At 40.5% G+C, this 20,600-nt stretch overlaps 1 protein-coding gene across 2 annotated transcripts in view; it reads left to right on the top strand.

Moving 5' to 3' along the window:
- Positions 1–20,600, top strand: part of LOC147008517 (bifunctional heparan sulfate N-deacetylase/N-sulfotransferase 1-like) — a 320,471-nt gene that overhangs the window by 72,781 nt on the left and 227,090 nt on the right. For both annotated transcript variants that reach the window (XM_085863803.1, XM_085863799.1), the window contains exon 2: positions 13,914–13,970. The gene's annotated coding sequence lies outside the window, so the exon portion shown is untranslated. The remainder of the gene's footprint in view (positions 1–13,913; positions 13,971–20,600) is intronic.

The raw sequence follows: 20,600 nt of genomic DNA, 5'->3' as shown, positions 1-20,600 counted from the left end.
GTTTTAGGAACCATATCGTGTAGTACCTCAAATTGAACACCTCGATGAGTGCTTTCTAGATATGTCAAGCTTGAGACATTATGACGTCATTTGGTGACGTTATGAGGCAAAAGCATATTTATCTTGCCAAAACGAAGTTTTTGCAAGATATGTTAGTCAGCTTGTATGTTTTTTTTTGTTTGTTTGTCTGTAATCACGTATAAAAAAATTCTGCAGAGCACAGTTATCATTGGAAATTTTTGTAACTTCGCATATCAGAGGCCTATAGAGGTCCCTTTCAGTGCACAAAATTTTGAAGGTCAATGTCAAAGGTCAAGGTCACTTTGTCGCAAATCAGGGGAGTCGAGGAAACCCTTATTTTTTGCATAATTTTGATCGGATCGTCTTCAAACTTCATGGGAATATAGTTCATGGTCTCGCGCTCAGCTGATTAATTTTTGGTGGCGATTGTCCTTGACCTTCAGATGTTTTTTTTTTTGGTCTGTAATCACGTATAAATTACTCTGCAGAGCATAGTTATCATTGGAAATTTTTGTAACTTCACATATCAGAGGCCTATAGAGGACCCTTTCAGCGCATAAAATTTTGAAGGTCAAAGGTCAAGGTCACTTTGTCGCAAATCAGGGGAGTCGATGAAACCCTTATTTTTTGAGTAATTTTGATCGGATCGTCTTCAAACTTCATGGAAATTTAGTCCATGGTCTGGCGCTCAGTTGATTAATTTTTGGTGGTGATTGGCCTTGACCTTCATGGTTAGCGCCTCAGGTCAAACATATTTGACCCCAAGGTCAAATTTTCAAGTTTTAGGAACCATAGCGTGTAGTACCTCAAATTGAAAACCTCAATGAGTGCTTTCTAGATATGTCAAGCTTGAGACATTATGACGTCATTTGGTGACGTTATGAGGCAAACGCATATTTTTCATGGTTACTCTGTAGAACGATTCTCATCGGAATCTCTCGTAGGCAGATATTCCTCAAGGAGTCGCTCCTGGTGGATAGCAGCTCTGTTCACCTCAGTGTGACCTTAAAGAAGTCACACGTGGTCACCTTTTGGCAAGATACGGGTCACCCTGCAGGTGACATTGGTTTATTTTGGTTGTCCGTCCATCCATCCGTATGTACTTAAGTCCGTCCATCCGTCCGTGCTAATTTTCTCTGTTTTCTCTGCAACCGCTTATTCGATCGACATAAAATTTTCACCATAGGTGCGATTACTCATGTAGAATGTTTAATGATAATTATGTCAAAGGTTGCATGTTCTGGCAGCCTTGTTGGAAAAAAGGAAAAACTTTTGACCTCTATCTCCGAAACTGCTCCAGGGAAAAAAATTGAAACTTGGCACATGGCAAGTACTCCCCGTGGTAAACGAGTGTTTTTTATATATATATATATATATATATATATATATATATATATATATATATATATATATATATATATATATATATATACATACATACATATATATACATATGTATATTAATGATGTCATCGCAGCCTGGTGTTGGCGTAGTGGTTAGGGTAGTGGCTTGGGATCCAAAAGGTCCTGAGTTCAAGCCCCGTTGGCTGCTTGAATTAATACACGCCAGGAGGTTTACTCAGCCTGTCATCCTTCCGAGGTCTGCGAAGTGAGTACCAGTGTACTGGGCCCGGTGTATGCCCCGGTTAGAATAGGTGTACCATATCCCTGTGTCGTAAAGGCCCTGTCATACCTTGACGATTTAGCCAGCGTATGCCTGATGTATGCAAAATTTGGCTAAAACGCTGGCACACGTCGAATACGTTATGGGTAAGTTTGTATACGTTAAGAGCACGCTGGCATACGTCGTAGTATGCTGGCTTTTTCTTCGTAGTACGCTGGCATACGTCTTTGTACGCTGGCATACGTTGTAGTACGCCGAGGTGTTAGACAAATTTTCCATGCTTGAAATTTTTAGACGTATGTCAGCGTATGACTCATAGTTTCCGCATAACGCTGGCCATAAGTTGTAGGCACGTTACGCGATCGTTGACACACGTCGACACACGTTACTTGGAAGTTACTCATAAGTCGAAACACGTCAAGGTAATGGTTCGCGTCAGTGTTCAAGACTCACTGGTTTTTTTTTCTTTTTTTTTTTTTCTTCGGTATGACGGTGATGTTGACACTTCGATTTCTAGTGCGGTTATGATATAATATAATTAATAGGCTGCCGCTCAACGATTTAAATCATAACTGCACTAGAAATCGAAGTGTCAACATCACCGTCACGCCGAAGAAAAAAAAAAAACCCCAAAAAACCTGGGAGTCTTGAACACTGACGCTAACCATTACCTTGACGTGTTTTGACTTATGAGTAACGTACAAGTAACGTGTGTTGACGTGTGTCAACAATCGCGGAACGTTGCCCTCCAACTTATGCCAGCATATGCGGAACGTGTGTCATACGCCGAGTACGTCGAGAAATTTTCAACATGCTGAAAATTTCTTGATGACGTATCCCAGCGTGCTCTTAACGTATACAAAACTTACCCATAACGTATTCGACGTGTGCCAGCTTGGTTCGGCAAATTTTTCATACGTCGGCATGCGCTGGCTAAAACGTGAAGGTGTGACAGCGGCTTCACACTTCGATGTCTAGTGCGGTTATGATTTGAATCGTCAAGCTGCAGCCTATTAATAGCCTACGCCACGTGATCGTCGGCCGTGCTATGCATAAGTTAGACTATGGTTGGGCATAGGTTGTGAACGCTGTCAAACACGCTCAGCATTCGTTGGTATAAGTTATCTATATGTGATTGAAACGTTCTGTGTACGTTACTAATACATTATGCATTCGTCCAACACGTTATTATATGCCCAAAACTTAAAAAAAACATCAATAGTTCAGCGTCCGCCAGCGTTTTACATCCATTTTGATACCTTGCCATGCACTGGCTAAAACGTCAAGGTGTGACAAGGCCCTAAGAGGTGACCAGGGTTGCGTCAAGAAGGGTATCCGGCGTAAAACCTGTGCCAAATCATTATGCGGATCAGAATGGATGATCCGCTGTGGCGACCCCTAACGGGAGTAGCCGAAAGAAGAAGAAGAAGAAGAGAAGATTAACGATGTCATTGGTGGCTTCGTTCTGGGCAGTGTACTTTAGTACAGTGTACTTCCATTCGTCTGATATCTTGAGTGCCTATCTTTATGAATAAACTGTGCAAACAAATGCTTTTGTGTCCTTTGTTCTCCCTCCCCGTTTACTTATTACATACGCATATGAAGTTACTTGGTCTCTGAGTGATTCGAGTTGTCCTGTTCGCAAAGGGCTTTAGTTATTAATCATCCGTTAAAGGACAGATTGGGTACATGACGATAAGTGTCTGCACGGAAGGCACCCCGTATCCAGTGCTGTGATCATTCAAACCGCTCTTTGGGTTCCAGGTGTGAGTGAGTATCTTTACATTGCTTAGCTGGCTCAGATGTTACGCCAAAGCATGGTAGCACCTGCCTCTCCCTCCCTGCAGTCCTTCCACTCTCAACTCACACTATTAAATTGTCTATTTGTGTATGTACATTATTTCAATCATGTTCTGTATTGATTTGTTGAATTTTTTTTCTTCAATATGTACCTAAGTGAGGCTTAAGTTAAGTTAGGTTGACCCAAATTTTTCCTTGGAAATGCACTCTCCCCTCCCCATTGTAACACTGTGTGTATGGGAAAATCATATCCAAATAACATAATTTCGTAAAACGGCACAGTTTTTAGGAACACATCCATGATGTAAATAGGCGACTTGTTGTTGCCTTGTATATGCTGATGATATGCCTCTACCTAGAGTAACATCAACACAACCACAGCACAATTTCAACCCTTCCTCAGCACTTTACGAACCTGGCTCACCATCAACAGCTTAACACTAGCCCCTTAAAATGAACGGTCACTGCTTTCACAAATTACACCGAGGAACATTGCGCTGCACCAAACATCAAACTGATCAACATCACTATCCCCCACACACACCAAACAAAAATACTAGGTGTCACTTTAAACACATACATGTTATGCTGAGATCACATCACAAACATGAAAGAAACACATGCACAACCAGGTTGAACACACTCGGGGGCACTCCCAAGCACCAACTTCGGACACCACAACGAAACAGCATCACCAATATACCAACAGTACACAAGATCAGTCATTGATTATACCATCTCATCCTGGGCCTCCAGCCTATCAAAAACATATCTTAACACGTCCTACAGACCATACAAAACAAAGCCCATTACATCATCACAAGTTGTACATTAACAACACCCATCAAGCAACTACATGCATAGGCAAAAATGTTAAAAATCAAAGACCACTTGGACATGAGAGGTGTGCAGTTCCTTGCAACTGCAAGTACCAACCCTAATCACCCAAGCCACTACATGTCCAACCACCCACAGACTCCTAGACATATTAAGACTATACTACAATGACATCCCTCAAAATATCCCCCACTGATCAACGACAACAACAGCAAACACATCCATACCCACATCATTACAAGCGCAATCAATAACCTGGGCCCAAACAGTATCTTGAGCACGAACTCCGCACCGATCGACAACACAGATAAATTATTCCCCAGGTCTGATCGTGTTCACCTTTCACACATCTGTTGTGGACACCACCCGCAACATTTACAGTGCAAACATATACTCAACAACACCACTGACACCTGCAACCGCTCCAAGACTACCCCACTTACACCAAAACACTTTATAGAAGACTGCGTGGCCCTGGCTGTAGGGAGGCAAGAGCACAACATCGTAGATGTGAGTGATCTCTGGGTCGCTCTCAGAAGATCGATCGGCTATCTCTGTGCTGAGGGTATGTTCGAGCAGAACTGACCGGGGCTAATCAACATCACCACCAACAATGACACTGCCTGCTTTAATAGATGTAATAAATTGTAGAGAATCTTCGTTTTTTATGCCCCCACAGCCAAAGGCTGGAGGCATTTTCTTTCAGGTTGTCTATGTGTGCACGTGTCCATCAGTCTGTTTTCAGTTGTTTGTTACCACGATAACATATTAATCATTCATTGGATTTCAACCAAATTTGGATCAAGTGTAGACTATAATGCAAAGATTAACTGATACTTGGGATCAGCATGACCGAAATTAGTACATCGTGGTGTTTTTATCTTTGAGGGAGTGGGGGGGGGGGCGCAAATTCTCGATCCACAGTGCCTTCCGAAGGTATTCACACCCCTTGACTTTTTCACATTTTGTTGTGTTACAGCCTGGATTTAAAATGGATGAAATAAAAAAATGTCACCGATCAACACAAAATGGCCCTTAACAACAAATTTAAAAGGTGTTTTTAGAAATTTTTGCAAATTTATTAAAAATTAAACACACAAATATGTAATTTACTTAAGTATTCAGCCTCGTGAGCCAATACTTTATGGAAGCTCCTTTGGCAGCGATTACAGCTATGAGTCTTCTTGGGTATGTCTGTATCAGCTTTGCACATCTGGATTTGGGGATTTTCTCCCATTCTTCCTTGCAGGTTTGCTCAAGCTCTGTCAAGTTGGATGGGGAGCGTCGGTGAACAGCAATCTTCACGTCTTTCCACATATTCTCAATAGGATTTAAGTCTGGGCTTTGGCTGAGCCGCTCAAGTACTTTCACATTCTTGTTCTGAAGCCATTCCAGTGTTGCTTTGGCTCTATTTTTGGGGTCATTGTCCTGTTGGAATGTAAATCTTCACCGCAGTCTAAGGGTTTTTTTTTACCCTCTGAAGTGGGTTATCCTCAAGGATTTGCTTGTATTTGGCTCCATTGATTGTTCCCTCTATCCTTATAAGTTCCTCATTCCTGCCGCTGAAAAGTATCCCCATATGCATATGCCACCACTATGCTTCATGGTAAGGATAGTGTTAGACGGGTGATGAACTGTGCTCATTTCTGCCAGACGTAGCACTTTGCATTCAGGCAAAAGAGTAAAATTTTCATCTCATCAGACCACAGAATCTTTTGGCTCATGCTCAGAATCTGTAAGGTGCATTTTTGCAAACTCCAGGCATGCTGTCATGTGCCTTTTTCTCAGGAGTGGCTTCCGTCTGGCCACTCTCCCATAAAGTCTAGATTTGTGAAGTGCTGCAGAGATTGTTGACCTTCCGGCAGGTTCTCTCATCTCAGCCAAGATACGAAACTCTGTAGTTCTGACAGAGTAATCACTGGGTTCTTGGCCACCTCCCTAACCAAGGTCCTTCCTGCCCGGTTACTCAGTTTAGTCGGACGGCCAGCTCGATGAAGAGTCTGGGTTGTTCCATATTCTTTCCATTTCCTAATGATGGAGCTCACTGTGCTCTTGGGAACTTTCAACACTCTAGAAATTGTTTTATACCTATCCCCAGATCTATGCCTCCTCACAATTCTATCTCGAAGATCTACGGACAGTTCCTTGGACTTCATGGTCGAGTTTCTGCTCTGACATGCCCTGTCAAGAGTGGGACCTTATATAGAAAGGTCTGTTTCTTTCTAAATCATGTCAAATCAATTGAATTGGCCACAGGTGGACTCCAATCAAGTTATCAAGATATCTCAATGATTAATTTATCAAAGGAAATTGGATGCACCTGACCCCAATTTGGTCCGTGATAGCAAAGGGGTTGAATACTTATCGACACAAGACATTTCAGCATTTTCATTTTTAATTGATTTGTAAAAATTTCTAAAAAAAAAAAAATTCCACTTTGTCATTATAGGGGATTTTGTGCAGATTGGTGACTAAAAATCTCAATTTAATCCATTTTACATTTGGGCTGCAACACAACAAAATGTGAAAAAGTCAAGGGGTCTGAATACTTTCTGAAGGCTCACTGTATGTATGTATCATGTCGGTCACTCCAGGTGAGAGAGGGTATTACAAGGCCCCACCCTTTGCAGTACATCCACATGTTTTCCAGTGCAGCGAGGTGTTTTGAATTATGCAGCGAGAAGTATTTTGGATTAGACATTTGAATAATGATACCATAAACCCCCTGCCGGTTCCATCGGAAGCAAGTGCTTCTCGTATTTAAAAAGAGAGAATTGGCATCCTTGTCCCATACTGATCCCCTGGGACTATTCATATTATTTTATTTAGCCTACCCCCCCCCCCCCCCCCCGTGCACATCCCAGGTCCAACCGCCAGTTTCAACTCGTGTTGAGCGGTTCAGGAGTGCATAGAGGTTAAACAAACAAGTAAGCAGACAAATTATAGCATGATTTGTTTTGACAAACTATTGGTTCTTTACCCTCTTGTACAGAAAAGTGAGATAACCTAAAATACTTAAGTATTTTGGTTATACTGTATTAAGCACTATGTAGATGTACTGACCTTTCCAGAAATTTATATACCCGATCTGTTTTTCCTCCTTCAAATATTTTGCAAAGACTAACAATTGGAATGATATTCACCATCTATTTTCACCACTTGACAGATCTGTTTTGATGCTGAACAGTGTTTGTTTGTTAATTTTACATTTGAGAATCTTATCGATGGCAGAGTTCCAAAGTGAGGATTTTTCCATGTGCATGATGATGACAATGTGGAGATTTTTGTTTACAAGGTTGGAATGGAGTCTCAAGGTGTTTGAAGTTAAACTGTTCCTGCTATGGCAAGGGAATTTTCTCTACAACTTGGCTCACTTTGCAGGAAAGTGGTTGCAGCCTTTAGGATATCCGTATTTGCCGCTTTAGAAAGATGCCCTGTCGGGAAAAGGCTCTCATTGTTTTCCTTGTTTACCCAAGAGAATGCAATTTTCACAGGTGCGATGAAGCAGTGAGTACTTGTTTGAAACGTCATTTTTTTTTTCGTTTTTTTTACTGCTGGATTACCAGTGCTTGGATAAATAAGTAGAATTTTTTATTTTTTGTTTTTTATTGTTATTAAGTAGAAGGATCGGAGATCCATTTTCGGTGGTGGAGGTTATGTTTTTATCCCTGCCTGTTTGTCTCTTTGTTACTTGCCAAATCGAAGATGCGCAATTATATTGGTTGGTCTGGTCTGTGATTCTATCTGTCTCTGCCTGTCTGTCTGTTTGTCTGTATGTTAATCACCTACAAGTCACAATTTTAAACCGATCTTCACGAAACTTCACGAAATGGTAAAGTTGGTCATAAGAAAGAAGCCTATTGATTTTGAGGTCAAAAGTTCAACATAAGCCAAAAGTCAACAACTTAGGTCTTTCTAAAATCCTCAATTTTCATCCGATTGACTTGATATTTGAAGAGGATTTGCATATCATGTCACTGAAGTCAACCACCAATGATTTTTGAGGTCAACATAAACCAAAAGGTCAACATATGCCAATTTTCTAGAATTGTAATTTTTCATCTGACTTGAAATTTGAAGAGGATTTGTATATTTGGTCAAGGAATTCAACCACCAATTATTTTTAAGGTCAAATTTGTTTGAGGGATCTCGCAAGTGATGCATCATGCTCTGCACATCTTTCTTGTTTGTTTGTCTGTGAGCAGGATATCTCAAAAAGTTGTGGACAGATTTGGACAAATTTTGTTGGACAGGTTTGATATTTTAAAGGGACAAATTGATTAGATTTTTGTGAAAATCCAGATCCGGATCCTGATTCTCGAATGTTACTAGTGATTCTTTCCCATTGAGAAATGGAGCAAAAAACGATATGTAACACCATATCTCAAAAAGTTATGGATGAGTGATTATAAAACCAGGTGGATGAGTTTGGTGGGTGACCAGAACAGGCTGATTAGATTTTGCTTAACATCCGCATCCAGATCCAGCCTATCAGTGGGATACAAAACGTAGACTGTTCAGCTTGGTGTAGCTATCTGCTCTCCCGAATGCTATTCTATTATTTACGGTGCTCATCCAGGACTAGTAAACATTATTACGCCATGATATCCGAACACCCTCAAGCAGAATTTCTCTATCTTGGAGATTTAAATGTGCACCACAGGGAGTGGCCGAAATCTTCCCATACGGATGTTGGGGGAGTTGAAGCTCTTACATTTTTCCATTAATAATTTGGAACAAATTATCACTCGCCCTACCCATATCCCAGATTGTCATGACCACACAACCAATACTTTGGATTTATTCTTCACCTCCAATCCGTTGCATTACAACTACACAATTTCACCTCCAATTGGTTTTTCTGATCACAATCTTGCTGCTTGTGTACCTCCACCATTAGCGAGAGCAAGGAATACTCAACAAGACACTACATCACATGATTATTGTGTGGCCATTGGCAACTCAAGGGTGGGCTGTTATGATATTTGTTTCTCCTCCTCCACTGCCAAACTCTGGAACTCTTTACCTTCTCATGTTTTCCCAAACACTTCTGACCTTCCTCTTTTCAAAAAGCAGATTTTTTTTTACTTCCTCAAAAACTCTTAGACTCTTCTCTGTTTCATTACTTTTCTATCAATGCAGTTATTTTATTTAAGGCTTGGCCTCGATGATGCCTATTTGGTCCATGACTGAAGCCTTCAACATAAAAAAAAATTGTGCTGCTCAAAAACTGTTTCGCCCTGCCCAAGCTCCTGTATATCTTGCGTTCGTCTCCCTCCTACCTGAATGGTGCACAACTAGGAGCTTTTGACCACACCATTTGTGAAACTGTTTGTAAAATCTCTAATGTTGCTTTCAAAAATTGTGCTTAGATGCAAGCTACGCTCCCAGTTAAGCAGGGAGATCTGAGTTTCAGGAGGGCTATTGATATCACTCTCCCTGGCTTCATCTCCTCATTGCTGGCATTCCACCCCTTAGTTGATGCCGTTCTGTCCTGTGTCAGCAGTTTGGCACAAACGGGGGAGTTGACAGCGGCGGTGTTGTCATGGAGTTCACTCCATATCGGTGTTTGCGAACCCGAAGGCCTATCCTGGCTTAGCCAAAAAGCATGGGATGTTGAGGTGGCAAGAGTGTCTTTTTTGTCAGCCTGTTGAACAGGGCCGATCAGGTCACCAGAGCCCGTCTTTTGGCCACAGCCACTAAGGAAAGTGGGATGTGGCTTCATGCAGTCCCTGTTTCCTCTTTGGGAACACAGTTTGACCCTGAGTCTTTATGGGTTGCGGTTTCACGATGAGTTTGAGCATCAGTCATGAGCGGCATAAATGTCGATGTGGCTGTATGATGCATACACTTGGACACCATGGTCTTTCTTGCCGTTTCAGTGCCGGTCGATCTTTTAAACATTTGGCCTTAACCGATGTGGTCAAATATGCCCTTTATGGGGCAGGGATACCATCTGTCCTGGAACTCCTTAGTGTAGACCTTGGTGAAAACACCCACACGGATGGCTTGACCATTGTCCCATACAAGAATGGGAAAAGCCTAACCTGGGATTGCACTTGTGTTGACACTTCCGCCAAATCACACATTTACAATACAGCCTCAATGGCTAGAGCGGCTGCCACCGATGCGGAAGTTCTGAAGCGCAATAAATACGCCGTTCTCAGCTAAACTTATTTATTCAAACCAATTGCCATCGAAACAACCGGACTGTATGGCCGATGTACGTCCAACATCATAAGTGATATCGGTCGGTGGAAGGCTCATTGCATCTTCTGGTGATAGAAGGCAACTGGTCTGGTTCAAGCAGCGACTGAGCTTGGCCGTCCAGCGGGGAAATGCCATTCGTATTCTGGCTTCGGCGTGAGAAGAACAAAATCCTCCATTAACATCATTTTCCTCTTTTTTTTTTTCTTTTTCTTAAGTGAGGTGTGGGGGTTTTACTGTTTTTTTATCTTAAAAAAAAACTTCCATTTTCCTCAATTTACTTGGTTAGCGTTTAAATTTTTATTTTTTTATTTTTAAAAAGTTATTAACAATTAATTTAAAGCCCATAAATGGATAAGAAAAAAAAAATAGAACTTGCACAATGTAATCAAAGTTTTCCTTTTATGTCCTCTCATAAAACAAAATAAAAAAATTACTTGATAGGATGGTGCAGTGGTTGCAAATTTGTTTGAGCATTCAAATCTGGGTTTGATTCCTGACCCAACTATACACTTGTACTTCTTGTTGGTGTTATGCAGTCATTGTATCACAGTGCTTCGTTCTTCAGATGGATGTAAAGCTGGGGACCCACCATAACCTATGGGTAGCAAGTGGTCTGGTTCTGCACAATCACACGAGGTGGTTTGCCATTGCCTTCTCAAAAGTAGTAATCCAGCAAATAATTTGGAATTTAGCCATGGTGCCGGCATACAACAGCCTACTCTTTGCAAAATAGAATGTGGGATTTTAACGTCCAGTAAGAACCAAATTCTGCCGTATCGTTTCCCAGATCACCATCCCATCCAAATGGAGAACACAATCATTGATGCAACACCATGTCTGCAAAGTACCAGGGTGACAGTTTATTTGTTTTGAAAATTGAACACAGCCTAACAGCTGAAAGGCAAGTAATCAACCTCTGTGCTATTCTACCAGCCTTCAATATGTAGAACTGTATTTTACTTTTAAACAAGTCACATGGCTCTTCAAGCCATACAAGTCAGTGTGCTGTATTTGGGGAGGGGAGGGGGTGGAGGAGAAGGGTGAGTGTTGCCTCTGATTTGGATAATTTAAAACATCATCAGGAATTAACATTGCATTGTTCATTGGGTTTGTGACCAGTTATCACAAAGATCAGGCATGGTAGTTCAAAACTAAAAACGCCATGTTTCCAACATCGAACGTAATATCAGTTTTTAGATGAGAAATGGAAAACTGTAGTGCATGCAGAGCATCGAGAGAAAATATGTATAAAATGGAGTTAAATCAAAGGAACACCCAATTGAGCTTCACAGCTGCAACAGAGGCCAACAAGGTGCCATTGAGCTTTAAGAGAGGAAGGAGTTTCCATAGTCTGATCAGAGTTGGATTACATTATAGCAAAGATTATTTTTATTCATCACTGCTGTGAAAACACAAGGCTCATGGTATGGTTCTGTAGAAGGCTCAACTGCATATCTCAATAAATGTTACTTTGTTGGTTTGAAGCAAAATAAACCCCAAAACAAAACCAAACAGTGCCACAAACCAGCAACATTGTGGAGATTGTCTTCGTTGAAGCCAAGATACTTTATTTTTTAAAAGGCAATAAAAATAAGGTTTGTGACACCAATGGGACAACAAAGTGGTTTTCCCCTTATCATTAAATCGATTTTGTCATGTGATCATGGCTGGAAGAGGCCAATGATTGACATAGTCAGAAACACTATCTCTCTGCACACTGCTCTGAAATCTTAATGCCATGCCACAATAATTAATGGCCCAGTAAACCCCAGCTGGAAAACTGTAACACAACTAGAACAGGAAAAAAAAAGTCAATGGTTCACTCACTATTCCAGCCTGGCCATACATAAAAAGCTTAAATTTGCTTTCAAAATGCATCTTAGCTCATTGCATACGAGATAAGTAGACAAAGCACATCTTTTACATAAAAACAGATTCAGAGAATCAAGAAACACTAAATAAGGAAATTATTAAAGCTTTCCTTCATTAGTTGCCTTTGAATATATTAAAAACAAAATATTTGGTACACTTAAATTGATCATTATTTAGCAAGGTGCTACAAATTTATGTAAAAGCATGATTTATATATGGTGGAGGAGGGGGGGGGGGTATCCCCTTCCTTCCCCCCCCCCCCAAAAGCTTTGCACAATTTTAAACTGGTTGAACCTAAATTAAATAAGTGTACAGCAAGCAACTTGCTGGTATGTTATTGCACTGCCTTTCTGTCGTTCGTATGACAGCAGTCCTGTGGATCTGAGATAAGGCCACTCTGTTATCATTTCCACTCCTGTCTTTCCCACTGACCTTTTTCTATCATCAAAGAACAATAAAGAAGATGGGTGGGAGGGGAAAAAAAGAGATGAAAGGTGTTGGAAAGGAGCAAATAAGATACCCAACTGAGAGGGAGAGGAGAGGAGAGGAGAGAAAGCCCAGGGAGCCATTAGTATGATCGTCAACAAGACAGCTGGCTTAACTTCCATTCAAAAGGCCAATAGTCTCCATAATGCTAAGCCCTGATAACTCGGAAAGCACAAGAATGACAGTTTCCGCTGAAATACCATTCCCTAAAGAGTTGAGCTTTGGGGTTATTTAGATTTGGTCTACTTAACACAGCCCTCCTCCCCTCCCCCCGCAATCCTATCCTTTTCGACGAAAACACCCCCATGTTTCTATGTAAGCTAAAATGATAGAAAAGTGTAAAAGGTTGCGCTGTCATTGTGTGCAAGAGGTAGATTTAACGGATGTGGTATTTAACTGTTTTGGTAGCAAGCACCAACGACCTGGAAATGGTACGGACTGCAAATTGGGTTGTTGTTTTTTACCTCTGGACTGGAGTCGTCATCGTCGTGGTCGTGGTCGTCGTCGTCGTCGTTGTCCAGTTTTCCAACTTCAGATGGACTTAAGAATTTCAGACTGATGATTAAGTCTTGATTGCACATGCGAAATAAATAATCAAAGATACATAATGTGAAAAAACTAATAACATCAAAAGAGTGTGTATTGGCAAGCGGAGCATGACACGGATGCAGGTGAGAATTTCTGTGTGCCGCTCTTATTTTTCATTATTAAAGTATAAAGTTGCATGAAAATGTTGAGACCCATAGACTTCCTGAAATACATGACGTGAAGTGAGGAAGATGGGAAGGAGGAAGGCTAAGATAGGGGAAGCTTGTTGATCTGACCCTTGAACTGTTCAAGGTTGTAGATCTTGAGGAAAGCAGAATTAGACTGCTGATTCCAGAGATTAGCACCCTGAGGGGAAAAGAAGGAAAGAAGATCAAGTGATTACCAAACGATTGACTATGGTCGACTAATATGTTATCGTCCACTCTATCAAAAGCAGCTGATATGGTGAGGAATATTTGAATTCTCACTGGTATATGGTCTGCTTTGTACCAAATATCACTTGTCTTTCTTACAGGAAAGAAGCAGAAGTTCTGGAATCTTGAAGTACATTTTGAAAACCAAGGAGAATCAGGTAAGAAAGTTGGGAAGATAGCTGCTTGGGAGGCACTTGTGTGTTTTAAAGTTTATACATTTGTTTTGTAAATATGTTTGTACATATCCTCTCATGCATGTAATCGTCATTTTTTTTTAGATTGATAGCTCATCATAATTAAATAAAAGGTTAACACGTGGGATATATTAACGGTTTTTCACATGTTCACTTCATCTGCCATGTCTAGTTCTTGGCAAAGAAATAGACCATGGGCAGAGGTCCTGTTTTGTTTAGTTTTGTAACCCACCTCATGTATCTCCCTGTATTTATAATATGTTGTGTGAAAATATTATAGAAATAATATCTGAAACTCATCAAGCACAAAACTTGCACACTTTTTTCAAAATATGGAAAAAACACCCAAAATTGTGACAATTTTCTTATAAACATGGTCCACTCCAAATGCATTTGACATACAGCACCACACTCATCAAGCAATCACGTGCTTCGTTGCAAGCAAGCTGTGAACTCACGAGCCATTATGGCGGCATACATGTCATCTGATGCTAGTGCTGCCTAAGATTCTGAAGACAGTTCTTGGGGGTTTTGTTTTATGCATGTCATCAACACCCCCCAGCAAAGTAATTCCATTTAGTGAGAAAAGCATTAAGAAATTTCAGGAATGTGCTGCTAAGTGGATTGATGTGGAAGGAAGCCCCGAAAGTAATGTCGCTGTCAAGGCGCTACAAGTACACCACAGCTAGCACAGGCTCGGTGTGGGGATTGCAGCTGCTGTAGCCGCCGATGCCGTGCCCGGTGATGATCATGATGATCATGATGATGATGAATGTGATGGATCCTGAAGGTAGGATCTCCTTTCTACCGTTAACTAATTTTTGACAGAATGGTCAAAATCAATACTCAGTGATTACTATACCATAGAATCTAACTGTCATGAATCCGACTGGATGTTCTGCTCTAAGTTCTGCTATCACTTAGTATCAATATCATCCTTCGAAGTTCAATCATAAACTGACCGTGACGTGTCAAAGATCCTCACTGAAATCTAGACTAGTATGGAATATGGACTAACTTAAAATTCTAAACATGAATCACAATACTACCATTGTTTCCATCTGCATTTGCTGTGTATTCTATTAAATCAACGATGTGGTGGCAAACTTGCTATCGCAGTGCGGCTACACGGCACAGTTTCCATAATCTATATGCAAGTACTATAATTGGATTGCTCATGCTTACTATCATCAGAAGTCATAATACACATTACAATGGTTTGATGATTAAGGGAACGCTCCTCCAGTTTTGAGATTTTATATATGATTGGAAAACCGCATAATGATGACAAAACATAAGAAAATGTCTATCTTTAAAAAGGAAAATTTATAGGTGCAAGCAACAGATAAAACTATGCAAAAACGCTTTGAGACATGTTTGTAGAATACACATGTATTTTTTTATTGATGGCAAAAAGGTTTGTTTTCAAGAAACTGATTATCAGTTCATGTAAAAAAATTAAGTAAATCTAAACATTTCATGTAATCTGCCTTGGTGCTGAAGAAATAATATAATGTGAAGAATTCCAACTCTCCAATTGTAAGAAATCGGCGCACAATATACTCACCTGTGGAAACTGAAATGGAAATGATCTTGCCACTGCTTAAAATATATAATGGAGATATTATATACATATTAATGAAAAAAAAGTGTTGTGTAAATAATTTCAGCTTTGGTGTGTGATAGGTTTATGTATCAATGATTGAATGAAGAATGACTGATGATTAGTTTCCTGATGGATGATATTATGATACACTGTGTTTGATTTCAGTATGCCAGTTCAGTGCATGTCTTCCTGACTTGTATGTTCGGCTTTTGTGCCGATGAATGAGGTCTGTAGATCAACAATTAGTGGCATTACTATTTACAGTTACTGTTTTTGCATATTACGTTATGTGTGTGTGTGTGTGTGTGTGTGTGTGTGTGTGTGTGTGTGTGTGTGTGTGTGTGTGTGTGTGTGTGTGTGTGTGTGTGTGTGTGTGTGTGTGTGTGTGTGTGCGCGCGTTTGTGCTCGTGTGTGAGAGAGAGAGGAAGGGACCCATGTCACTCACATTCATGTAGTCTCCCTATGAATACATAGACATCAGAATTCCCATTGAGTAATACACAGCTATCTCAGAATGGACACAAGATGGCGCTATAGGTTTTGCTAATTAGCATAACTAATTAATGTGCAACCTTTTGCACTGACGAGTTGTGAATTCTTTCTGAGTTATTTTTTTTATCTTAATCTATGCAAAATTTAACGTAGATACCAGAAGTGGGTCACGAAAGTCAAAAACTAGACATATTTTGGATGCTTTGGCCCACTGTCTAAAAGGCAAAAATAAAAATAAAACAACTCTCCATTCCTCTGCTCATTGTTTGCCATTTTAAAATGTTGTCAGAATTTGGAATCTTAAACTGCAAATGAAAGATGAAGTAGAATTGGGTAAGAAATCTGCTGTGAGAAGTTTTTCTGGTTACCAGCTGTTTTGTTACTCAAATCATGCTTGTTTTCAGTTGTTGTCGACTTTGCACACTATCCCTTCCTATTCCATCTCCAGGCGCTGCGCGACACCATTTCTGGGTGAAGGCGCCCCGGTGATGGTGTGGGCTGGATGGGCATACTCGGTTTTCACTCAGTTTTCTTTCTTTCTTTCTTTCTTTCTTTCTTTCTTTCTTTTTCTTTCTTTCTTTCTTTCTTTCTTTCTTGTTTGTTTGTCTGGCTGATATCTCAGCCATCCTTGCAAGCAAGGAAGCTGACATTTGAGCACGATAGTGATCAAGTACTTTGGCAAAAACGGTATTTTAACTTTTTGATTAATCAATTAATTGATTACTTAATTATTTTCTTTCTCATTTTGGCAATATCTCGGGCATCTTATGAACTTGGAAGCTGATGTTTGGACATGGCAGTGACCAAGTGATTTGACTATAAAGGGTATTTCTTATTTATTGATTAATTAAGTAATCAATTAATTATTCCTTTTTCGATTAATTACTTAATTTTTAAAAAGTTACAGATTCAGATGAAACGGTGGTTGTTGAGGTAGTATGCTATTAGCCAATTGAAGAAAATATTAATTTTACAATTTTGATTGATTGATTTATTTTAATTACGAAATTAGTCAATCAATTATTGCACACCGCTCCGTCCCAAAACTTGTTTTTGATTTTTTTCCTTCAAATTTCACTTTGCCTTGAATTTAATAAATGGCTGTATGGATTCCTGACTTTTTGAGAGAGTGAGAGTATGTTTGTGTGAGTTCATTCAATGACTGTTTACTTACTTTTTAAAAAAAATCTTAATTTGGCTGTAACATTACAAATCACATGAGGATTTACTATTTCATTGCCATTTATAATGATAAATGGCAGTGAAATATTTGTTTGCAATAAATAAAGCCCATATCTCTGGCTATTGTTAGAGAAAAACCTCAATGCCACAGAATCTGGTTGCTCATACAGGCTAAATGGCAGAGACTGCAATCTTCCCTTTCACAAAAGTGCTGGAATTTTACAGCATCTGATTATGATTCTGCTTGGGACGATTGCCACAAAACCTACCCACTCATTGATGCACCCGTTTATCTCATCCTATCTGATGCTATCCCATTCATCCTCTTGGCCCTGGTGCACCAAACCCAGTGGTGAGACGGTTGCGGTCAAGCAGCTTGCTTCTTCAGTATGGAAAGATAACTCGATTGAGGGCATCTCTATGACCTCAAGGTCACTCTGTATGATTCGCAACAAGTGTGTTCATCCCTAATGAAGTGAAAAAAACCATCATCTTGCTGATGTCAAAGTGCAACCCTCCAATGACTCTCCTTCCTCAAAGTCCTGTTGCTGATGGTGCCTTATCAAATCGATCTCTGGCATATGCTCATCCTCTGTCCTCTTGTTTACTGCATAAAGCCTCACCACATATTCCACTCGAGATAAGGCAGAATGCTTTGAACAACTCAGTGCTTGCTTCAATCTCGTGTATCCAACCAATACTATTCTGTCTCCACCTTTCCCACTGCCTTCTCGACTGCGATTCATACCCGACAAGGTAGAGGAAATGCTGCCCAGCCTCGACTTGGCATTGGAACCACTGTCCATGTTCTCAAATCCAACTATGCTGCTCATGCTTATATTTGCCTGTTTTCTTCAACCTTTCATCCCTTGGCTTCCTCTCGTCTGCATGCCAACATCACTCCCACCAACAAGACGTTTGAAAAAAATAATAATTGGCCGTCATTAAACTAACTTCTAATGACAAAGAAAGCCATGTAATCCATAGTTGGTGTTGATATAAAGTCGTTCCCCTTTTTCAAACAGCCTGACCTCTAACTGTTGGTTTAGATTCTATCCTGGTCACTCAACTAGCGACATGCTGTTGCTCCTCTCTCAGGATTGGTTCCAGATCGGAAATCTCAAATGAGGTCAGGACCGTCTCCCTGGATATATCTCGGGCATTGGACACAGTATGGCATCCTGTCCTGCTTGCCAAGCTCATTGCCAGTAGCAAGGCCACTTTCATACCTGGCTTCATGACTTCCTACACTCGTACTGTTAGCGTGTTTCTATCAATAGAACTCTTCTGCTCCTGTGACCTGGAGAGCTAGACTGGCAGGAGCTTTGCTCCTGGTAGGTCTTACCCAGTCATGCAGGTCAATGGGAAGCAGATAGACTCAGAATAGTCACATCTTTGGGGGAAGGAAAATGTATTTTTCTGCCTGGCTGAGTCACCTCCACATTCACAATGGTCCTGTGAAGAGGTTTTTCCTTGTTTCAGGACTGGGTGAATGGCACTCGCTAGTCTTCTACTTATTAATCTTCTTCCTCTTTTGCTCTTTCTCTTCTTCTCTTCTTCGATTCTGCCATTTCCAGTGTCATTTATTCGGCATCTTTCTTTTCCATCACTTCCTGTGGGATCTGATAAATTCTGTCTCTGAATGGTACTGGAAATAAACATGTCGCAACTCGTGGCCGCCTGTTAATACAGGATACCGAACTCCTTGAGGTAATGCTGTGAGATCCTGGCCTATCAATAGGATGTCGAAGTGGTTGTACTGCCATGGACATGTGTGGTGGTGTTCCGTACAGCCATTTTTGGTTGCCTTCTTGAGGCCATCAGAGTGGCATGGTTACAACAATGTGTTTGCTTGAGTTCGTGGGACCCTGTTGAGTGTATTGGACTAGCTTATGTACAAGTTTGTGAGGATAACTGTGATTGATGGACGACCTTTCAGTGTATTTTTGTATTATTATTACCTCCACCACTGAAGGTGGAAGGTGATTGGTTATATTTTCACCCGTCTGTTTGTTACTTGTGAAAAAAGATTTTTCAAGTATATGTATTGGTTGGTCTGGTCACATGTGCTATTCTGTCAGTTTGCTTGTCTTTGCATGTCAACCACCGACAGGTCACAATTTCAAACCGATCATCATGAAACTTCACCACCTGTTTGAGTTTGTCATAAGGAAGAAGCCTATTCATTTTGAGGTCAAAAGGTTGTTTGTATATTGGCCAAAGGTCAGGAGCAAAGGTCAACATAAGCCAAAGGTCAACAACTTTGTCAAATTTTTTAAATCTTCAATTTTCATCCAATTGACTTGAAATTTGAAGAGGATTTGTATATCGAGCCACTCAATTCAACCACCTGTTATTTTTGAGGTTAACATCGGCCAAAGGTCAACAACTCCGTTGAAATTGATCACCCTCCTTTTCATGGTCTTGATATCTATGTTAAGGACTCTACCTTTAGCTTGCGAAAATTCTCGTGAAAGTGGCACTCACGAGTTTGTGTTTCCGCCTTGCTCTTCTGCATTCAACAACATATATTGTTCTTCCGGGCAACATAATCGAGTGGTATAAAGTAACTTTCGTTGTGAGTAATTTTCATAAACCTTTCCCTAAACATAACAATATGAGCAGAACATGATCTGTATCTACTCTATCAAGCACTCGTAGTAAGAGGTCTCCCCACTCCATTGCTTTCGCTGTGAAATTCGATGTGGTAAAATGACATCAGCATGGTGAGAATTAATCCCCATCCCCCCACCCCCCCACACACTCCTCATAACCCCACCCACAGATTTCCAGGCTTCCCTCCACACACAATCTCTTCTCCTATTTTTTGATGAGGGCATTATGATTGGTATTATTATTGGTATTAAGTACAGTATTATTAACAGAACAAGATGCGAAAAAGTCAAGGGTGTGAATACTTTCTGAAGGCACTGTAAATGCCGTGCTCCATCCAACAAGTATGTATAATGTGATTTTCCCGCAGAAGTGGAAACAAGACAGGTGGACCACCCTGTAGAAGGAGTTCTTGTGCATTAATTTTGCTTTCTCTGTCTTTTCATCAAACGTGTTCACCTCTCTTCCACTCCTCTCTGTGAAACCTACAACTCCTCACATTTTAGGCTCACTTTTGTGTGCATCTTTCTGCCTCTGTTTCCTTGTTCCATGCTTTTGCTATACCCTGAATGGGAACAGCTATTGACTTGATGCTGATAACCATTGAATGGTGTCTTGGCTGAAAGCCTGTTTTGTTCAGCAGGAAAGGTTTTCCATCTACATCTTTGATTGTGATGTTGCTGCCTGGCTGTTCTACACAA

This window comes from Eptatretus burgeri, chromosome 18 (genome assembly GCF_056783735.1).
Source record: "Eptatretus burgeri isolate ZD-2024b chromosome 18, Ebu_testis_v1, whole genome shotgun sequence".
In the NCBI taxonomy this organism is placed as follows: Eukaryota; Metazoa; Chordata; class Myxini; order Myxiniformes; family Myxinidae; genus Eptatretus; species Eptatretus burgeri.
Note: the sequence above shows the minus strand (reverse complement) of the source record. Positions and strands in the feature narration are given on the sequence as shown.